Below are 19,845 nucleotides of genomic sequence, written 5' to 3' on the forward strand. Positions count from 1 at the left end.
CTTGTATTGTGGATCATGTTCCCTACTGCTAATAAACTCATATTCTATTGCTCCAATAAGCCATTTCTGAGCTGATGCTCCAATCTCATGTGCCACAAATACTAAGATATGATCACAATCTAGATTATGAATGCTGCATTGATTAAATTTGGACCTGGAACAACTGAGCATGCAATTAGATCATGTGTACCACAATTAATTCACTTGCACTTTAGCATGTACATTACAACTTTAGTTAGCCCACACTCTAGAGCATGAATATCACAGCTGAGTGTGCCAACTCTGGCATACCACAACTACTGAGCATGGACTATCCAACACACTTTTCAAACTACCAAGCCATCTTTTCAAACTACACATGCTAATTACTGAGCTTGCATTCTGAAACATGTGTCTTGTCACTACGGGGAACACTGTCTATAGCACGTGTACTGCAACTACTGAACTTACATTCTTGAGCATCCTTTCAGCCACTGTTGAGTCTGTGCTTTAGAGCAGGTGTGCTGTAAATACTATGAGTGCACAGTGGGGAATATATCATAATATCCTGAATCATTTTCTTGAGCATATGACCTACCACTAATGAAATGCACCCTAAAACATGCCTGTTGCAAGTACCAATATTGCACTTTGTTTCTTGCACTCCTACACTACTGAAATTGCTTCTATAGCAATTGTTTCTCACTTAGTGAACTTGTGAAAGGTTGTTACTGAACCATGAAAAGACACTGGGATTCGTGGCCTCCGGAGGAGAAGAATTCAATCCAGGGCCAGAGAGGAGGCTTGATCGTTCAGAGCTTTTGTGTAATAAAGTTTTATTAAAGTATAAAGAGGGGTGGAGAAAACTTCTGACATAGACTTTAGAAGGGGGCAGAAAGAGTACCCTTGATAGTATTAGCAGTGGAGTAACTACAATTAGTTATTATAGTGGATCAAAAAAATGTCTGGATGTTGCAAAGATCCCACTAGACCCACTCCTACAATCCACGTTTCAAGATAACAGGATTAGCCAGGAAGGAGAAACTGTGCTCAAGCAGGATACATCACCACTATATAATCCTTAGTACAGAGTCCAAACCAGGTTGTTAGTTGTGTAATCATCTGTTCCAGGCTTAAAGATAAAAACATTTTATGTAACTAAGATTAAGGAATGTAGAGGTTCTTTCCTCCTCCCTGAGAATCCCAGATCCCTATCTCCACTTTGAGAGCCCAGACCCCTTTCTCCTACTTGGGGACCCTGGACTTTGTATCAATCTGCCTAGGAATTGACTCTCTCCCCTGCACTATAAAGAGGACATTCAGCAAGTAATTAACTTCCATTATTAAACATATATCTGGCCCATACTTCCCCTGCACTCCAGATTATATGTGCCAAAACAACTACTGAAGTCAAGCATTCCTCTTGTCACTTCTAAGCTTGCACTCATGAAGAAAGTAGTGATCTTTAAACACTGAAATAAGTATATGACCGCAACTGATTACGAGCCCAAGTGCATGCTTTCAGCCTCCACTGAGCTCATGCTCTTGTGCACACATGCTGCAGTACGTGAACTTGCAGTTGGAGAATGGTTCTCACTGCTACAGGGCACGTGCGTTTTTGCATGGTTTTTGTGGTAATAAGATTTTACTTGGAAGACTACCTCCTGCCATGTCTGGTTTGGACTTCCAAGACCAGTGTACTGATGTACTGACTCTATGCTATAGGACACACATGACTGAACACCTGAATTGTACTCTGAATCATGCATCTGACAACTATGAATCTGGGTGTGACAGCACACTTCTTGCCACTTAGACCTCACACTAGGATGGCTTAACACAACTAGTTAGCCCTTAAATCTAGTAAGTCAGTCACACTTACTAGAGTAAGTATGTTGCAATTACAGATCTTGCTGTTTGAAACATGCATCCTGCCACTCCTAAATCCATGCCCCAAAGTGCTTATGCTCAACTAATGATTTGCACCCTGGTACAAATGATCCCTCCATGCAGAGCATGAGTTTCAGCACTACTGAGCCCATGCTCCATGGCCTACATGCAGAAAGTAGGGATCCTGTGCCCTGTGGCTGGTATCTACATTGACTTGGTTTTCACTTTGTTGCATGTGTTTTCCCACTACACTTTCAGAGCCATACAGCAGTTTTGCCAGCTACTGAACTTGTACTCAGTATCATGCAATTCACACAGTGAAGGCTGAATTCTAGAGCATATGCCCTGATTGATAAGAGCCCAAATTCTAGATCAATGTGTGTTCACAATTAAGCATAAACTTCGAAGCAAGAATCTCAACTCCACTTAGCCAGTACCCTAGAGGACATTTCCACAGCTCCTTATGTGGCTTCTACATCATTCGTTATGATGATAGTCAGTCAGCATTCTAACATCATGCAAGCTGCGTCTAGTATACCTGTGTTCTACAACCGATGTGCCAAAACTACACATCTGGTACTATCCATCACATTTCCTGACTCAATTAATCATGTGCTCCAGTGTATGCCACAACCCTTGAGCTTGCACTTGAGCACTTGTCTTGCCATTGCTGAGCTCATGCTCTAAGGCACGCATACCACACCTATTGATCTTGCTCTCTGGAGTATGCATCACAACATAGTGATACAACCTACAAGACAAGTCCCTCAACTGCTGAACCTGGACTTGAGTGACTGTGACATAATCCTGAGATGACACACTGAAACATGCTTCCAGTTGTTACTGAACCCATGCTTGAGACAATGCATGCCACATGTGGTGAGCTTGCATTCTTGAGCATGCAAGCTTTGGGTTATCATCACAGACGCAATGTTTAGATATTTGCCCATAAATACAGATCCATGAAATACAGCAGACATCCTTCAAGTAGTGAGCTTATGGTTTAGAGAAAATGTGCTACATCTCTTGGGCTTACACTCTAGAGCATGTTTTCCACCTATACTTTAGAACAGCTAGGCACAGTTAGTGTGGTGGATTCTGAAGCTGGTGTCCCACCACAACTATGCCTGAGTTCTGAAGAACAAATTGTAAGTAATTAGCCTGTGGTCTTGAGCATAAGATCGATGGCTACAGTTTCTCTGCTCTGAATCAGTGGCTAAAAGAACTACTGAATTTGAACTCTGAAGTATATCTATTGCCACACATGAGTGTGCAACACATGGAGAAAGTAGTGATCAGAGTGAAGCATGTGTATCACCTCTATTGAGCATGAGCTCAAGTGCAGGTTATAGGCTTTTATTGAGCCCATGTTTTGGTGCACTCATTCCACAATAACTGAACTTGTAATAGGGAGCACATTTCTTACATTACAATGTGAACACAGTTTAGTGTGGGTTTTGCACCTCTGAGATTTTATTCAGAAACATATCTTCCAGTACTACTGAGTTTGCCTTCTAGTGCCAGTGTACTGAGACTATGCTTTAGAGCAAATGTGCTTGAACTACTGCATTACACTCTGAATCATGCATCCTATCACTGTGAATTCACACACTGCAGTGCCCTTCTCACCACTTTTAAGTCCCCACACTAGGCAGCCACAGCACTAGTGAGCCCATGCTCTAAGGCACATATAAGGCAGTTACTGATCTTGCATTCTGAACCACACATACTTCCATTTTTGAGCCCACACAGCAAATCTCATGCTGCAAATAGTGATTCTGCACCATGTTACACCTGTTCTTCACTGGTAAACCCATGTTTTAGAGCAGATGTTTCACCACTAATGAACCCATGATCCACTTCTTGCAGGATAAGTCTACTGAACCCACATGCTACAACTGGAATTATATAATAACTTAACTGGCTCTCTGTTTCATGTGTTTACCCACTACTTTTTCCATGCTGTAAAGCAGGTGTGCCAACTACTGAGCTTGACAAATTCAGTACCCATTCAAGCATAATTGAGGTTGCATTTAGAGAGCATATCCTGCACAAAAGTGAGCCCACACAATAGAGTAATAGTATGCCCCTACTGAGCTTGAACTCTGAAGTATGAATCTCACCTCCACTGAGCCAATGGTATAGAGGATGCATGCCACAACTACTTAAGAGGCACTGTAGACCACCTTATGCTGATAGTGAGCTGGCACTCTAGATTATTATGCAAGCCACATATACTCTACCTGGCTCACACCTGATGTGCCAAAGGTACAATTCTGGTACTATCCATCACATTTCCTGCTTAAATTGATCCTGTGTTCCAATGCATAGTGGACACAACCCTTGTACTCTTGAGCACTTGTCTTGCCACTTCTGAACTCATATACTACAGCAAGTGTGCCACACCTAGTGAGCTTGCTCTCTGAAGCATGCATTCAAAAATAGGGATCTAGCCTTCAAGAGGTCATGTCCATCAACTACTGAACCTGCACGCTTGATTGAGTGTATTTGATGAGATGACTCCTGAGATGACACCTGAAGCGTGCACCCTGCCACTACTGACACCATGTTTTAAAGCACGCATTCTGGATTACTGAGCTTCAACTCTTGATTATATGTGCCACCATCATGTAACCCACAGTTTATAACATACTCTTGCTACTAGTTACAGCATGCAAGCTTAAAGTATTGAGCTTGTACTTTAGAGAACATGTGCCACATCTCATGAGCTTGCACACTAGAGCATGCTTCCCACCACCACTGAAACGTGCTCTAGATCAGACATCCCACAACTAGTCCAGGGCGTTGACTGGGGCCTTTGTCCTATCACTGTTTTTTTTTTTTTAATATATTTCTTTTTTTTTTTTTTTGCATCTGGATTTTTTTTTTTTTTTTAATTAGTTGGAGGCTAATTACTTCACAACATTTCAGTGGGTTTTGTCATACATTGATATGAATCAGCCATAGATTTACACGTATTCCCCATCCCGATCCCCACTCCCACCTCCCTCTCCAACCGATTCCTCTGGGTCTTCCCAGTACACCAGGCCCGAGCACTTGTCTCATGCATCCCACCTGGGCTGGTGATCCATAGATAATATACATGCTGTTCTTTTGAAATATCCCACCCTCACATTCTCCCACAGAGTTCAAAAGTCTGTTCTGTACTTCTGTGTCTCTTTTTCTGTTTTGCATATAGGGTTATCATTACCATCTTTCTAAATTCCATATATATGTGTTAGTATGCTGTAATGTTCTTTATCTTTCTGGCTTACTTCACTCTGTATAAGGGGCTCCAGTTTCATCCATCTCATTAGGACTGGTTCAAATGAATTCTTTTTAATGGCTGAGTAATATTCCATGGTGTATATGTACAACAGCTTCCTTATCCATTCATCTGCTGATGGGTATCTAGGTTGCTTCCATGTCCTGGCTATTATAAACGGTGCTGTGATGAACACTGGGGTGCACGTGTCTCTTTCAGATCTGGTTTCCTCAGTGTGTATGCCGAGAAGTGGGATTGCTGGGTCATATGGCAGTTCTATTTCCAGTTTTTTAAGAAATCTCCACACTGTTTTCCATAGCAGCTGTACTAGTTTGCATTCCCACCAACAGTGTAAGAGGGTTCCCTTTTCTCCTCACCCTCTCCAGCATTTATTGCTTGTAGACTTTTGGATAGCAGCCATCCTGACTGGCGTGTAATGGTACCTCATTGTGGTTTTGATTTGCATTTCTCTAATAATGAGTGATGTTGAGCATCTTTTCATGTGTTTGTTAGCCATCTGTATGTCTTCTTTGGAGAAATGTCTGTTTAGTTCTTTGGCCCATTTTTTGATTGGGTCATTTATTTTTCTGGAATTGAGCTGCAGGAGTTGCTTGTATATTTTTGAGATTAATCCTTTGTCTGTTGCTTCATTTGCTATTATTTTTTCCCATTCTGAGGGCTGTCTTTTCACCTTACTTATAGTTTCCTTTGTAGTGCAAAAGCTTTTAAGTTTCATTAGGTCCCATTTGTTTAGTTTTGCTTTTATTTCCAATATTCTGGGAGGTGGGTCATAGAGGATCTTGCTGTGATTTATGTCGGAGATTGTTTTGCCTATGTTCTCCTCTAGGAGTTTTATAGTTTCTGTTCTTACATTTAGATCTTTAATCCATTTTGAGTTTATTTTTGTGTATGGTGTTTATTTTGTGTATGAAACTAGAAAGTGTTCTAGTTTCATTCTTTTACAAGTGGTTGACCAGTTATCCCAGCACCACTTGTTAAAGAGGTTGTCTTTTTTCCATTGTATATCCTTGCCTCCTTTGTCAAAGATAAGGTGTCCATAGGTTCGTGGATTTATCTCTGGGCTTTCTATTCTGTTCCATTGATCTATATTTCTGTCTTTGTGCCAGTACCATACTTGTCCTATCACTGTTAAGTCTGAGTTCTAGAGTATGAGTGTTCAAACTTCTTTGCTTGTAGTCTGGAGGACATGTCCTGCCACTAGTGTGCTTGCTCTTTTGAGCAAGCTGTCTGAAGTTACCCAGCTGGTACATAGGAATAAGTGTGAAGGCATTAATGAACCTGCATTCCCAGGCTCACTCTCCATGCCAAAGAAACCCATGGTACTCAGCAGAATGCCTAAAACTGATCAGTTGCATTTGGGTGTATGAGTCTTTCCAGTGCTGAACTTGCATTTTACAGAAAATGTTCCACACTACTGAGCCTATGATCTAAAGATGGCATATCCCAAATACTTTCCTTGACTTCTAGAACATGTGTCTTGACAACACTAAGGATATATTTTAGATCAGCTGTGCTAATATCACTGAGATTAGCCTCAGGAACATGTTTCAACCCATGTTTTATAGCACACCTGCTGCCACTATGGATTCTGTGCTCTAAAACTATTGTGCCACAACTAGTAAGCTTGCACTCTAGAATTGCTACAAGTATCATGTTTCACCTCTGAGCATGAATATCACCACTACTGAAACTTGACTCAGAGGAATACACACCATATTTATGGAGATTAATTCTGGAGGTCAAGTATACCACAACTGAGCTTGACCCTAAGCAGGTATGCTGCAACTAATTACCCCATACACTAGATTATGCATTCACAACCACTATTATTACATTCAGGAGCACACATTCCACCACTACTGAGACTGTGCTCTGGAACAAATGTGCTGAAATTACTGAGCTTCCACAGAACGTATCCTGTTACTATTGAAATTGTAGTCTAAAGCAGGTGTGCCAAAGTGATTGACCTGCACTCTGGAGAACCTATCACAGCACTACTGAGCCTACAGTCTAAGCACATGTGCTGCCGCTTGTGAGCCTGTGTCTAGAGCAAGCACCTGCAAGCTCTGTCCCTGCACTCTAGAGCATGAAATCCACCACTACTGAGATTGAGTTCTAGAACATGCATACTACACTACTGAAATTGACTTTTGAGCATATGTCACACCACTATTCAACTTGCACTCCACACCTGTCATGTCATAACTCCTGAGCTTGCATTGTGAAACTCACATTCTGCCATTATTAAACATGTGCATCCTGCCAATATTTTACATGCCTTTAATAGCACCTTTGAGTACTATTGAGTCTATAGTGTACAGTATGCATGCTTTGAAACTATTGAGCCAACCCTCTGTAGCCTGTGTCCCACAACTACTCATTTTGCACTCTGAAGTATGTTCTTACCACTATTGTCCTCTACACTATGACAATTATGCTTCAACTTGTGAGCTCTCCCCTTGGATCACAAGAAACACCTTTAATAAGTACATGCTTAAGTACATTCATTTGGACTTTATGCAGCCTGTGTTCTGGAAAAAGTATGCTGCAACTACTGAGCTTGCATTGTGGAGCATGTGTTTTGCAACTACTGTGTCTGTGATCTTGAGTTTCATCATGCTACAACAACACAGCTTGCAACTTGGGGCATTTCTCCTGTGTCTAATGGACTTGCATATTAACCACTGAGCTTCCATTCTGATGCACCCTTTCTGCCACAGTTGAGCTTATTCTTTAAAGAAGGTTTGCTGCAAATAATGAGATAGCAGAGTAGAGCATACATCCCACTACTCCTGAGCTCCAGTTCTTGAGCATTTGATCTGCCACTACTGAGACTACACCCTAAAATGTGCTGCACTCTAAACACATGTACTGAGTCTCTATATAGTGTAAGCATCTGTAACTACTGATTTTGAACTCTGGAGAACACATTCTACCATTAAAAAAGCAAAGCTCTAGAACAGTCATGCAGGAAGTATGGAACTTAAACCTTGAATCAAGTGGACAACCAATACTCAACTTAGACTCTAGAGGAGGCAAGTTCTAACTCCTGGGCTTGCATTCCAGAGTTCATATTCTGCCACTACTCAGTTGATGTTCTGGGATAGTGAAACTGCCATTTGTGAGCTGACATTCTATAGCACCTTCTGAATACTATTTAGTTGACACTCTACAACATGCATTCCAAAACTTAGTTTACCCTCTGTAACATGTGTCCCATAACTACTGAGGATGCATTCTGAAGCATGCTTCTTATCCACACTGAGAACTCTTCTGGTGAAACTACTGAGCTGGAACCCTGGAGCACATATACCACCACTACTGAACACCTGCCCAAATACATGCATCTGGCCCCTATACAGCCTGTGCTCCAGAGCAGCCATGGCACAAATTCAGAGTTTGCATTCTGGAACATGTGTCCAAGGACTGCTGAGCCTGTGATCTTCATCATACCGCTACAACTAAATAGTTGGCAGTCTGGAGCATTTCTCCAGGTACTATTAGGTTTGTATGACAAGGCATGTATCCAGTCACTCCTAAGCACTTACTCTATAATTAACAAGGAGCATATGCTCTTCTACTAGTGAACTCACATTTTGTAGCATGTATATGCCACTTGTGACTCCATACTTTAAACTCATGTTCAACAGCTAATAAGTCAGCAGTTAAAAATACACATTATGCAAATACTGAACTTGGGCTCTGGAGCTTGTGTCCTGCTTCTACTGAGCATGCATGCCACAAGGAATTAGAGCATGTGTCCAACAGTAATTAACCTGTAGCCTACACATTACATCTCTAGACATCCCACACTGGGATATGCTACCACAACTGACTGTGCCTGTGGTTTATAGCTGTTATGTCACAACTATGGCACCCCACTCCAGTACTCTTGCCTGGAAAATCCCATGGATGGAGGAGCCTGGTAGGCTGCTGTCTTGTGGGGTTGCAGAATCAGACATGACTGAAGTGACTTAGTAGCAGCAGCAGCATTGAGCATGCACTATGCATTTCCCCATTACTGAGACCTAACAACAACCACATGTTGTGCAACTACTGAGCTCTCTCTGTAACACATATCTCATCACCACTGAGACCACGGTCCAGAATACCTTTAATTCAACTACTGAACTTGCATTCTGGAGCACCCTTTCTTTCACTATTGTGCCTGTGCCTTAGAGCAGGTGTGCTGCTTTACTTTGCAAAGTAAAGCATATATCTCACCACTACTGAGCTAGTATTATTGACCATATAACCTGTGAATATTGAGCCTGCCCTCTAGAGTATCTCTGCTGCACATATCAGGATTTCACTCTGTAGCCTCATCCCTTGATTACTGAAATGATCCTTTGGAGAAAGTGTGCTTACTTATTGAACTTGAGCTATAAAGCAGGCATGCTGAAAGTAATTAAATCATGGTCTTAAACATGTCTGGTCCCTATTGGTCATGTATCCAGATCCATGGATCCAGATCAGGTGTGCCTAAAAAAATAAACACGTGTGCCTAAACAGCTTGTACTCTGAAGTATACCTCTTCAAACAAATAAGTCTCCACTCATGAAGAACGTAGTGAGCTTGAACACTGGAGCATGTGTATCACCTTTTATTGAACACCAGTTCAAGTGCAGACATGTGGCCTCCACTGAGTGCATGTTCTAGTGCAAACATACATCAATAACTGAACTTGAAATATGTAGCATAGTTCTCACCACTACAGAATGCCCACACCCTAGCTTGGTTTTTGCAACACTATCACTATTGCATTCAGGAGCACACCTTTAACTTCTACTGAGACTGTGCTCTGCGAAACAGGTGCTGCAATTACTGAGCTTCTGCTGTGGAGAACACATCCCCACCACTAATGAGCTAGTCACCTACAGTACAAAGATATTGACCTACGCTGAAGAACCTATTATATTACTACTGAGCTTGAACTCCAAGCACACATTCTGCCACTTGTGAACCTATTTCCAGAGTAGTGTTCTTGCACTCAGGAGCACACATTTGACTACTATTGAGACTGAGCAATAGAAAATGCATGCTGCATCAACTAAACTTGATCTATGGATTACATGTCCTTCCACTGCTCAACTTGCATTCTAAAGTTGGCATGCCCTAGTTACTAAGGTTGCATTGTGAGGATTGCATAATGCCATTATTGAGCAGGTACTCTAAAACGGCTTCATGCCAATTATCAACATGATTTCTGTAAAAACTGCAAATACTGCTGAGCCCACTGTGAAGAGCATGCATACATCAAAACTACTGAGTTCACTATCTATAGCATGTGCCCCCCAACCTCCTCAGTTTGTACTCTGAACCGTTTCTTACTGCTGTTGTGCCACACTTTATGGAACTTTGACTGAAACTAGTGAACTGTCTGAGTACATTAGCCAACACTGCTGAACACATACTCAAGTGCATGCATCTAGCCTGAATGGAGCCTGTGGTCCAGGGCAGGCATGAGACAACTGGTAAGCTTGCACTCTGGATCCTGTATTTTACAACTGCTGTGTTTGTGACCTTAATCAATGTATTACAAGGAGTGTTTTAAGTCAGGAGCACTCCGCTCCCCTGCCTCCTATGTCTTGGATTTGTATTTAGTTAAGTTCAATTGCTCAGCTGTGTCCAACTCTGATAGCATGTCAGGCTTCCCTGTCCAACACCAACTCCCTAAGCTTGCTCAAATTCATGTCCATAGAAATGGTGATGCCATTCAACCATCTAATTTTCTGTTGTCCCCTCCTCCTCCTGCCCTTTAATCTTCCCAAGCATCAGGGTGTTTTCAAATGAGTCAGATACCACATCAGGTGGCCAAAGTATAGGAGTTTAAGCTTCAGCATCAGTGCTTCCAATGAATATTCAGGACTGATTTTATTTAGGATTGACTGCTTAGATCTTCTTGCTGTCCAAGGGACTTTCAAGAGTCTTCTCCAAAACAACACACTTCAAAAATATCAATCCTTTGGCATACTGCTTTCTTCATAGTCCAACACTCACATTCATAAATGACTTCCAGAAAAAAACAAAAACATAGCATTGACTAGATGGACATTTGTGGGCAAAATAATGTCTCTACTTTTTGATATGCTGTCTATTTTGGTCATAGCTTTTCTTCCAAGGAGCAATCCTCTTTTAATTTCATGGATGCAGTCACCATCAGTAGTGACTTTGGGACCCCCCCCCAAAAAAAAAAAAATAAAGTCTGACACAGTCTTCATTGCTTCCCCATATATCTGCCATGAAGTAATGGGATCAGATACCATGATCTTAGTTTTGGAATGTTGAGTTTTAAGCCAAATTTTTCACTGTTCTCTTTCACTTTAATCAAGACATTCTTCAGTTCTTTGCATTATGCCATAAGGGTGGTGTCATCTGCATTCTGAGGTTATTGATATTTCTCCCAGCAATCTTGACTACCACTTGTGCTTCATACAGCCTGTCATTTTGCATGATGTATTCTGCATATAAGTTAAATAAGCATGTGACAATATACAGCCTTGATCTACTCCTATACAATTTGGAAGAAATCTGTTGTTCCAAATCAAATTCTGAGCATTGCATCTTCCCCTGCTACACGTTTCTCAGGAGGCAGGTAAGGTGGTCTGGCATTCCCATTTCCTAAGAATTTTCCACATTTTGCTGTGATCCACACAGTCAAAGGCTTTGGCATAGTTAATAAAGCAAATGCAGATTTTTTTTTTCTGGAACTCTTGCTTTATCAATGATGCAAAAGATGTTGGCAGCTTGATCTTTGGTCCCTCTGTCTTTACTAAATCCAACTTGAACATCTGAAAGTTCTCAATTCACATACTGTAGAAGCCTGGCTTGGTGAATTTTCGTCATTACTTTGTTAGAGTGTGAGGTGAGTACACTTGTGCAGTAGTTTGAGCATTCTTTGCCATTGCTTTTCTTTGGGATTGGAATGAAACTGATCTTTTGAAGTCCTGTGTCCACTGCTGAGCTTTCCAAATTTGCTGGCATAATGAGTGTAGCACTTTCACAGCATTACTTTTAGAACTTGCAATAGTTCAGCTGGAATTCCATCACCTACACTAGCTTTGTTCATAGTGATCCTTCCTAAGACCCACTTGGATTCACACCTCAGGATGTCTGGCTCTAAGTGGTTGATCAAAATATCATGGTTATGTGGCTTTTGATGATCTTTTTTGTATAGTACATCTCTGTATTCTTGCCATCTCTACTTAATATCTTCTGCTTCTGTTAGCTTCATACAATTTCTGTCCTTTATTGTGCCCCCTCTTTGCATGAAATGTTACCTTGGTATGTAATTTTCTTGAAGAGATCTCTACTCTTTACCATTCTGTTGTTTTCCTCTATTTCTTTGCATTGATCACTGAAGAAGATTTCTTCTCTTCTTGTTATTCTTTGGAACTCTGCATTCAAATGGATACATCTTTACTTTGCCTTTAGCTTCTCTCCTTTTCTAAGTTATTTGTAAGACTTCCTCAGACAACCATTTTGCCCTTTTGCATTTCTTTTTCTTGGGGATGTTCTTGATCTCTGTCTCCTGTACAATGTCACAAACATCTGTGTATAGTTCTTCAGGCACTCTGTCTATCAGATCTAATTCCATGAGTCTATTTGTCCCTTTCACTGTAACGGATTTGATTTAGATCATATCTGAATGATCTATTGGTTTTCCCTACTTTCTTCAATTTCAGCCTGAATTTTGCAATAAGTCTTTTATGATCTGAGCCACAGTCAGCTCCCAGTCTTGTTTTTGCTGACTATACAGAGCTTCTCCATCTTTAGTTGCAAATATATAATCAATCTGATTTTGGAACCTCATTTTTTAAAAAGGCCAAATTTGCCTTTTATTCCAGGTTTCTTTCGACTTACTGCTTTTTGGACTTTTATTCCAAAGCATGAATCCTGCCTCTCCTAAGCCCATGTCCTCAGTAGACCTGACACAACTGCCGAGCTTGGACTCTGGAGCATGTCCCCCACTACTAATTCTGTAGAATGCATATGCTAATTCAGTCTATGCTCTTTTGTGACACAACTACTAAGATCAAAATAAAGACCTGCATATTTCAATGACTGAGCTTGGATTCTGAACCATACAACCTGGTTCTACTGACTGTGCAGTTAGAACAACTGTACCAGAAGTAATTAGCCTGTACTGATCATACATTACAGCTATAGGCAGCCTACGTTCTATAGTTTATTTATCACAGCCTAGTGTGACTGTGCTCTGGAGCTTGCATGCAATAACTGCTGACAATGGCTATCCAACAAGCTATTCAACACTACTGAGCACTCATTTCAACCCATGCCTGTGACAAATGCTGAGCTTCTACTCTGGAATACACGTCTCATCACTACTTAGTCTGCCTTCCTGAGAATGTATGCTGCAACTACTGATCTTCCATTCTGGATAGCACTTTCTGCCACCATTGAGTCTCTGCTTTAAGGCAGGAGTGATTCAGATACTGAGACTGCACAGTAGAGAATACATCCATCCACTACTGAGCCCATATTCTTGTGCATATGATCTGCCACTACTAAGCATGCATCTTAAAATATGTCTGCTGGAACTACCAATATTGAACTCTGAATCATGCATCCCTGTACTCCATGTACTACTGAAATTGCCTTCTAGGGCAAGCTTGACTCACCTACTAAATGTACACTATAAAGCAGACATGTCACAAGTAATTATTTTGCTGTCTTAAACACAAATCCAGCCACTACTCACCTTAGATCCCTAGATCAGGAGTTTCAAAACACATAAAGAACTGTACTCTGAAGCAGATATCTCGCTACAAGGGAATCTGCATTCTTAAAGAAATTAGTGAGCTTGAACACTGAAGCATGTGTATTACTATATTGAGCACGAGATCAAGTGTATGCTTTGGGCTTCTGCAAAGCCCATGATCTACCACACCCATGCCACAATAACTGAACTTGAAGTTGAGAGCACAGGTCTCACCACTAGAAAGCACAGCTCTTTAGCGTGGGTTTTGCATCACTGAGATTTTTTTTTTTTTTGGCAAAAGAATATCTCCCACTATGACCCATTTGCCTTCTTCTGCTGGTGTACTGACACTACTTTGCTCTAGAGCAGGCACACCTGATTTACCAACTTGCATCTTGGATCACACATCTGATAGGTTACAGTGTAGGGCTGAATGGATTCTTGATCTCTGAAGGACATGATTTCACTCCAGGATCAAAAGATGTAGGCTCAGTCACTCAGAGCTTCAGTCAACAAAGTTTTATTAAACTGTAAAGGGACAGAGAAAGTTTCTGACATAACCATCAGAATGGGGTGGAAAGAGTACGCCCTTGCTAGTTTTTAGCAAGGCATTATATACTTTATGCTGCTGCTGCTGCTAAGTCACTTCAGTAGTGTCTGACTCTGTGCAACCCCATAGACAGCAGCCCACCAGGCTTCCCCATCTCTGGGATTCTCCAGGCAAGAACACCAGAGTGGGTCGCAATTTCCTTCTCCAAAGCATGAAAGTGAAAAGTGAAAGTGAAGTCGCTCAGTCGTGTCTGACTTGTAGTGACCCCATGGACTGCAGCCTACCAGGGTCCTCTGCCCATGGGTTTTATATTTCTTACCAATCTGCTAAGAATGGATAAAAGGAGTACCTCAAGGCTGAGAGAGTTGCAACAGACTTCTCTCTCACCACATACCTTTTGAGATTGTGTGGGTAAAAGGGGAGCCATCTCTGTACAAGAGAGTTATCTCTGGACAAGATGTCACTGGTAAGATATATTGTATCCACAAAGCAATTGACAAAAGTTTTGAAGCAAAGCAGATTCCCAAGCAAAATACACAGCTTCATGCATAAATAGCTTAAGAAAAAATTTTCCATGGGTAGCATGTATTGTTTTGTTAGGCATTTAGCAGCTCAAAGTTTGGGAAAAGTCAGTTTCAAGTGGAATGGATTGTCAGAGCAATGCAAAATTTAACCAGTCTTCTAGGTGACTAAAGTGGGGCAAAGGAATGTAGAATAAACAAAAAATGTTTGCCTCTTGACATTTGCCTCCTTCTCTAGCTTGAGGGTCCTGGCCCACATTTGTATACTACAAAGCACACAATTCTTGCCACTTCCAAGTCCTCACACTAGGCAGGCATGGCAGAGATAGTAAGCCCATGGTCTAGAGAACCTGAGTTGCAACTATGGATTTTGCACTCTGAAGAATGTTTACCGCCACTTCTGAGACCATGCCCCAGACCACTCATGCTGCAGCTACTGATATTGCACTATGGTAGACTCATTATACACTCATTAGTCTGTCTTGGAGAGAATGAGTTCCACTGCTACTGAGGCTATGTTCCATGGCCTGTATACTGAAGCTAGTGAGCCCATATTCTATAGCTGGAATTTGGCAATGACTTAGGTTGCACTCTTTTCATTGTGTTCCCCCACTGCACTTTCAGTGTTGAGTATGTGTGCCAGCCACTGAGCTTGCACTCTGATGTGCATATTCAACCACAAGAGGTTGCATTCTAAAGAACACACCCTTCTCATAAGTGATCCCTCACTCTAGAAAAGTTGTGTGACCACTATTGACCCTAAATTCTAAAGAATTAACTTTACCTCCACTGTTCCATGACCTAGAAGATGTGTGCTACCACTACTTAAGTGACACTCTAGACCAAGAATTATGTTGCTAGCCAGGCAGGACTCTAGATCATGCAAGCTGCAACTAGTGGATTCTAGAGCTGATGTGATACAGCTACAGATCTGGTACCATCCATCACATTTCCTCTCTTGAATGATCCTGTGTTCCCATACACACATGCCACAACCCTTGAGCTTGCACTCCTGAACACTGGTCTTACCACTACTGAGCTCATGCAATAGAGTACAAATGCCCTACCTACTGTGTTTGCCCTCTGGATCATGCATGCCAACATTGTGATACAGCCTTTGAGAGGATGTGTGCCTCAAATAACTAGTCTACATTCTTAAACTCCAGAGATTACTCCTGGAAACTTGATTCTTGCCACTACTCACCACAGGCTTTAGGGCATACATGACACATACATTGATTTTGAGGTCTTACGAATGTGTCTCACCATCATGAAACCAACAGTTTAGAACATATGCCCACCACTAAGATACAAGATTTAAAGGAGGCAAGATTCAAGTACTGCTTTAGAGAACATACTTCAAGTGTGCTTTAGAGAACACATGCTACATCTCCTGAATTTGCACTGTAGATCATACTTCCACCACTACTGAACCTGTGCTCTAGAACATATATACCACAACTAGTGCGATGTTAGGTTTAAACTTGTTTTCCACCACCACTAAGTCTGAGTTCTAGAGTATGAGTACTGACTCTACTGAGCTTGAGGTCTGGATCATGCCTTCGGCTATGAATGTGCTTCCACCTTAGAGCAGGCTGCCTGAAACTACCCAGTTGGCATGAGGGAAGATGCATTCAGCCACTAAAAGCTTGCACCCCAGAACACATATCCTACCACTAAGAAGCCCATGCTCTATAGCAGGATGGCTAAACTTATTCAGTTACATTTCAGAGCCTGTATATTTCCACTACTGAACTTGCATTCTACAGCAAGTTCCAAAACTACTGAGTAAGTACTCAAAATATGGTGTACCCCAAATACTTTCCTATACTTCTGAAGCATGTCTTTCCAGCACAGATCTCAGGCTTTAGATCAGCTTTGCTACAGTCACTGAGCTTACCCTCAGAAGCATGTCTGAACCGACATATTATAACACACCTACTGCCACAACAGATTCTGTGTTCTAAAACTTTGTGATACAACTATTGTGCCCACACTCTGAACTATGAACACTGCAAGTACTGGGTTTCACCTTGGAGCATATATCTCACCATTACTGAATCCTGGTTCTAATTTGCATGCCACAATTAATGAGCTATACTCTAGAGCACATGTCACACCACAACTTAGCTCAAACATAAGCAGGTGTGCTGCAACTAATCAGCTCATGCACTAGATTATGCATTCATAATTACTCTTCTTGCACTCAGGAGCACATATTCCACCACTACTGAAACTGTTCCTTGGACACAAGTACCATAAATGATGTACTTCTAATGTGGTACACAAATCCTACTCCTATTGAACTAGTAGTCTAGAGTAGGTGTACCAAATCTACTGACCTTGTACTCTGGAGAACTTTTCATATCACTATTGAGGCTGAAGTCTAATCCCATGTGCTGCCACTTGTTAGAATGTGTCTAGAGTATTCATCTGAAAATATACTTGTAAATTTATTGTCCTCTGGAGCATATATTCCACCCCTCTGACACTGAGCTCTAGAATACACATGCCATATCTACTGAACTTTGACCATGAGGCACATGTCACACCACTACTAAACTTGCACTCTAGAGCTGGAACTTCCATTCTGAGCTCACTTTTGACACTACTGTGTAATTGCTCTAAAGGTGACACCTTGCCAATATTGCGCCTGCCTTCTATAGCCTCTGAGTACTATTGACTTTGCCAAGAGAACACACTGGTCAGAGCAAGCATCCTCTTCCAACAACACAAGACAAGACTCTAATATGGACAACACCAGATAGCCAACACTGAAATCATATTGATTATATTTCTTTGCAGTCAGCAAAAACAAGACTGGAAGCTGACTATGGCTCAGATCATAAACTTATTATTTCCAAATTAAGACTTACACTGAAAAAAGTAGGGAAAACCACTGGACCATTCAGGTATGACCTAAATCAAATCCCTTACTATTATACAGTGGAAGTGAGATATAGATTTATAGGACTAGCACTGACAGAGAGTGCCTGATGAACTATGGACAGAGGTTTGTGACATTGTACAGGAGACAGGGATCAAGACCATCCCCAAGAAAAGAAATGCAAAAAGGCAAAATGTTTGAGGAGGCTTTACAAATAGCTGTGAAAAGAAGAGAAGGGAAAAGCAAAGGAAAGATATATCCCATTTGAATGCAGAGTTCTGAAGAATAGCAAGGAGAGATAAGAAAGCCTTCCTTAGTAATCAGTGCAAAGAAATAGAGGAAAACAATATAATGGGAAAAAATAGAGATCTCTTCAAGAAAATTAGGGATACCAAGGGAATATTGCATGCAAAAATGGGCTCAATTAAGGACAGAAATCGTATGGACCTGACAGAAGAAGAAGATATTAAGAAGAGGTGGCAAGAATACACAGAACTGTACAAAAAAGATCTTCATGACCCATATAATTGTAATGCTGTGATCACTCACCTAGAGCCAGGCATCCTGGAATGTGAAGTCAAGTGGGCCTTAAGAAGCATCACTACGAAAAAAGCTAGTGAAAGTGACGGAATTCCAGTTGAGCTATTTCAAATCCTAAAAGATGTTGCTGTGAAAATGCTGCACTCAATATGTCAGCAAATCTGGGAAAGTCAGTAGTGGCCACGGGACTGGAAAATGTGAGTTTTCATTCCAGTACAAAAGAAAGGCAATGCCAAAGGATGCTCAGACTACTGCACAATTGCTCTCATCTTACATGTTAGTAAACTAATGCTTAATTCTCCAAACTAGGCTTCAGCAATATGTGGACTGTGAACTTGCAAATGTTCAAGCTGGTTTTAGGAAAGGCAGAGGAACAAGAGATCAAATTGCCAACATCCACTGGATCATAGGAAAAGCACAGGAGTTCCAGGAAAAAACATCTATTTCTGCTTTATTGACTATGTCAAAGCCATTGAATGTGCAGATTCCCACAAACTGTGGAAAATTCTGAAAGAGATGAGAATACCAGACCACTTTACCTGCCTCTTTAGAAACCAGCATGCAGGTCAGGAAGCAACAGTTAGAACTGGACATGGAACAGCAGGCTGGTTCCAAATAGGAAAAGGCATAGGTCAAAGCTGTGTATTGTCACCCTGCTTATTTAACTTATATGTCGAGTATATCATGAGAAACGCTGGGCTAGAGGGAGCACAAGCTGGAGTCAAGATTGCCAGGAGAAATATCAATAACATCAGATATGCAGATGATACCACCCTTATGGCAGAAAGTGAAGAACTAAAGAACCTCTTGCTGAAAACGAAAGGGGAGAGTGAAAAAATTAGCTTAAAAGTTCCCATTCAGAAAACTAAGATCATGGCATCCAGTCCCATCACTTCATGTCGAATAGATGGGGAAACAGTGAAAACAGTGGGTGAGTTTATTTTTTGGAGCTCCAAAATCATTGCAGATGGTGACTGCAGCCATGAAATTAAAAAAATACTTCATCCTTGTGAAAAGTTGTTGCTGAACCACAAAAGATGCCAGCATTCTTGGCCTCCAGAGGAGAAGACTTCGATATGGGGCCAGAGACAAGGCTTGAACACTCAGAGATTTTGAGTAATAAAGCTTTATTAAAGTATAAAAGAAATAGAGAAAGCTTCTGACATAGACATCAGAAGGCTGCAGAAAGAATACTCCCCTGCTAGTCTTTAGCTGGATATTATATAGCTACTAGCATCTGCTAATTAAAGAAAGGAAATGTCTGAAAACTCAGAGAATGGCACGAGGCCTCTCACCCACAAGATGCATTTTAAGATAATCTTGGCACCAGCTGAGTTAGCAGAGCTGTAAAACAATTCACATGAATCTTGAAGAAAGGCAAATTCCCTTACAAATATAGAGTTTGATTAACATAGATTAGGAAAACAATGTATGGGTATAACATACTGGTTTGTCAAGTTGAGCCTTAAA

The sequence above is a fragment of the Dama dama genome, chromosome Y (genome assembly GCF_033118175.1).
Source record: "Dama dama isolate Ldn47 chromosome Y, ASM3311817v1, whole genome shotgun sequence".
Lineage (NCBI taxonomy): Eukaryota > Metazoa > Chordata > Mammalia > Artiodactyla > Cervidae > Dama > Dama dama.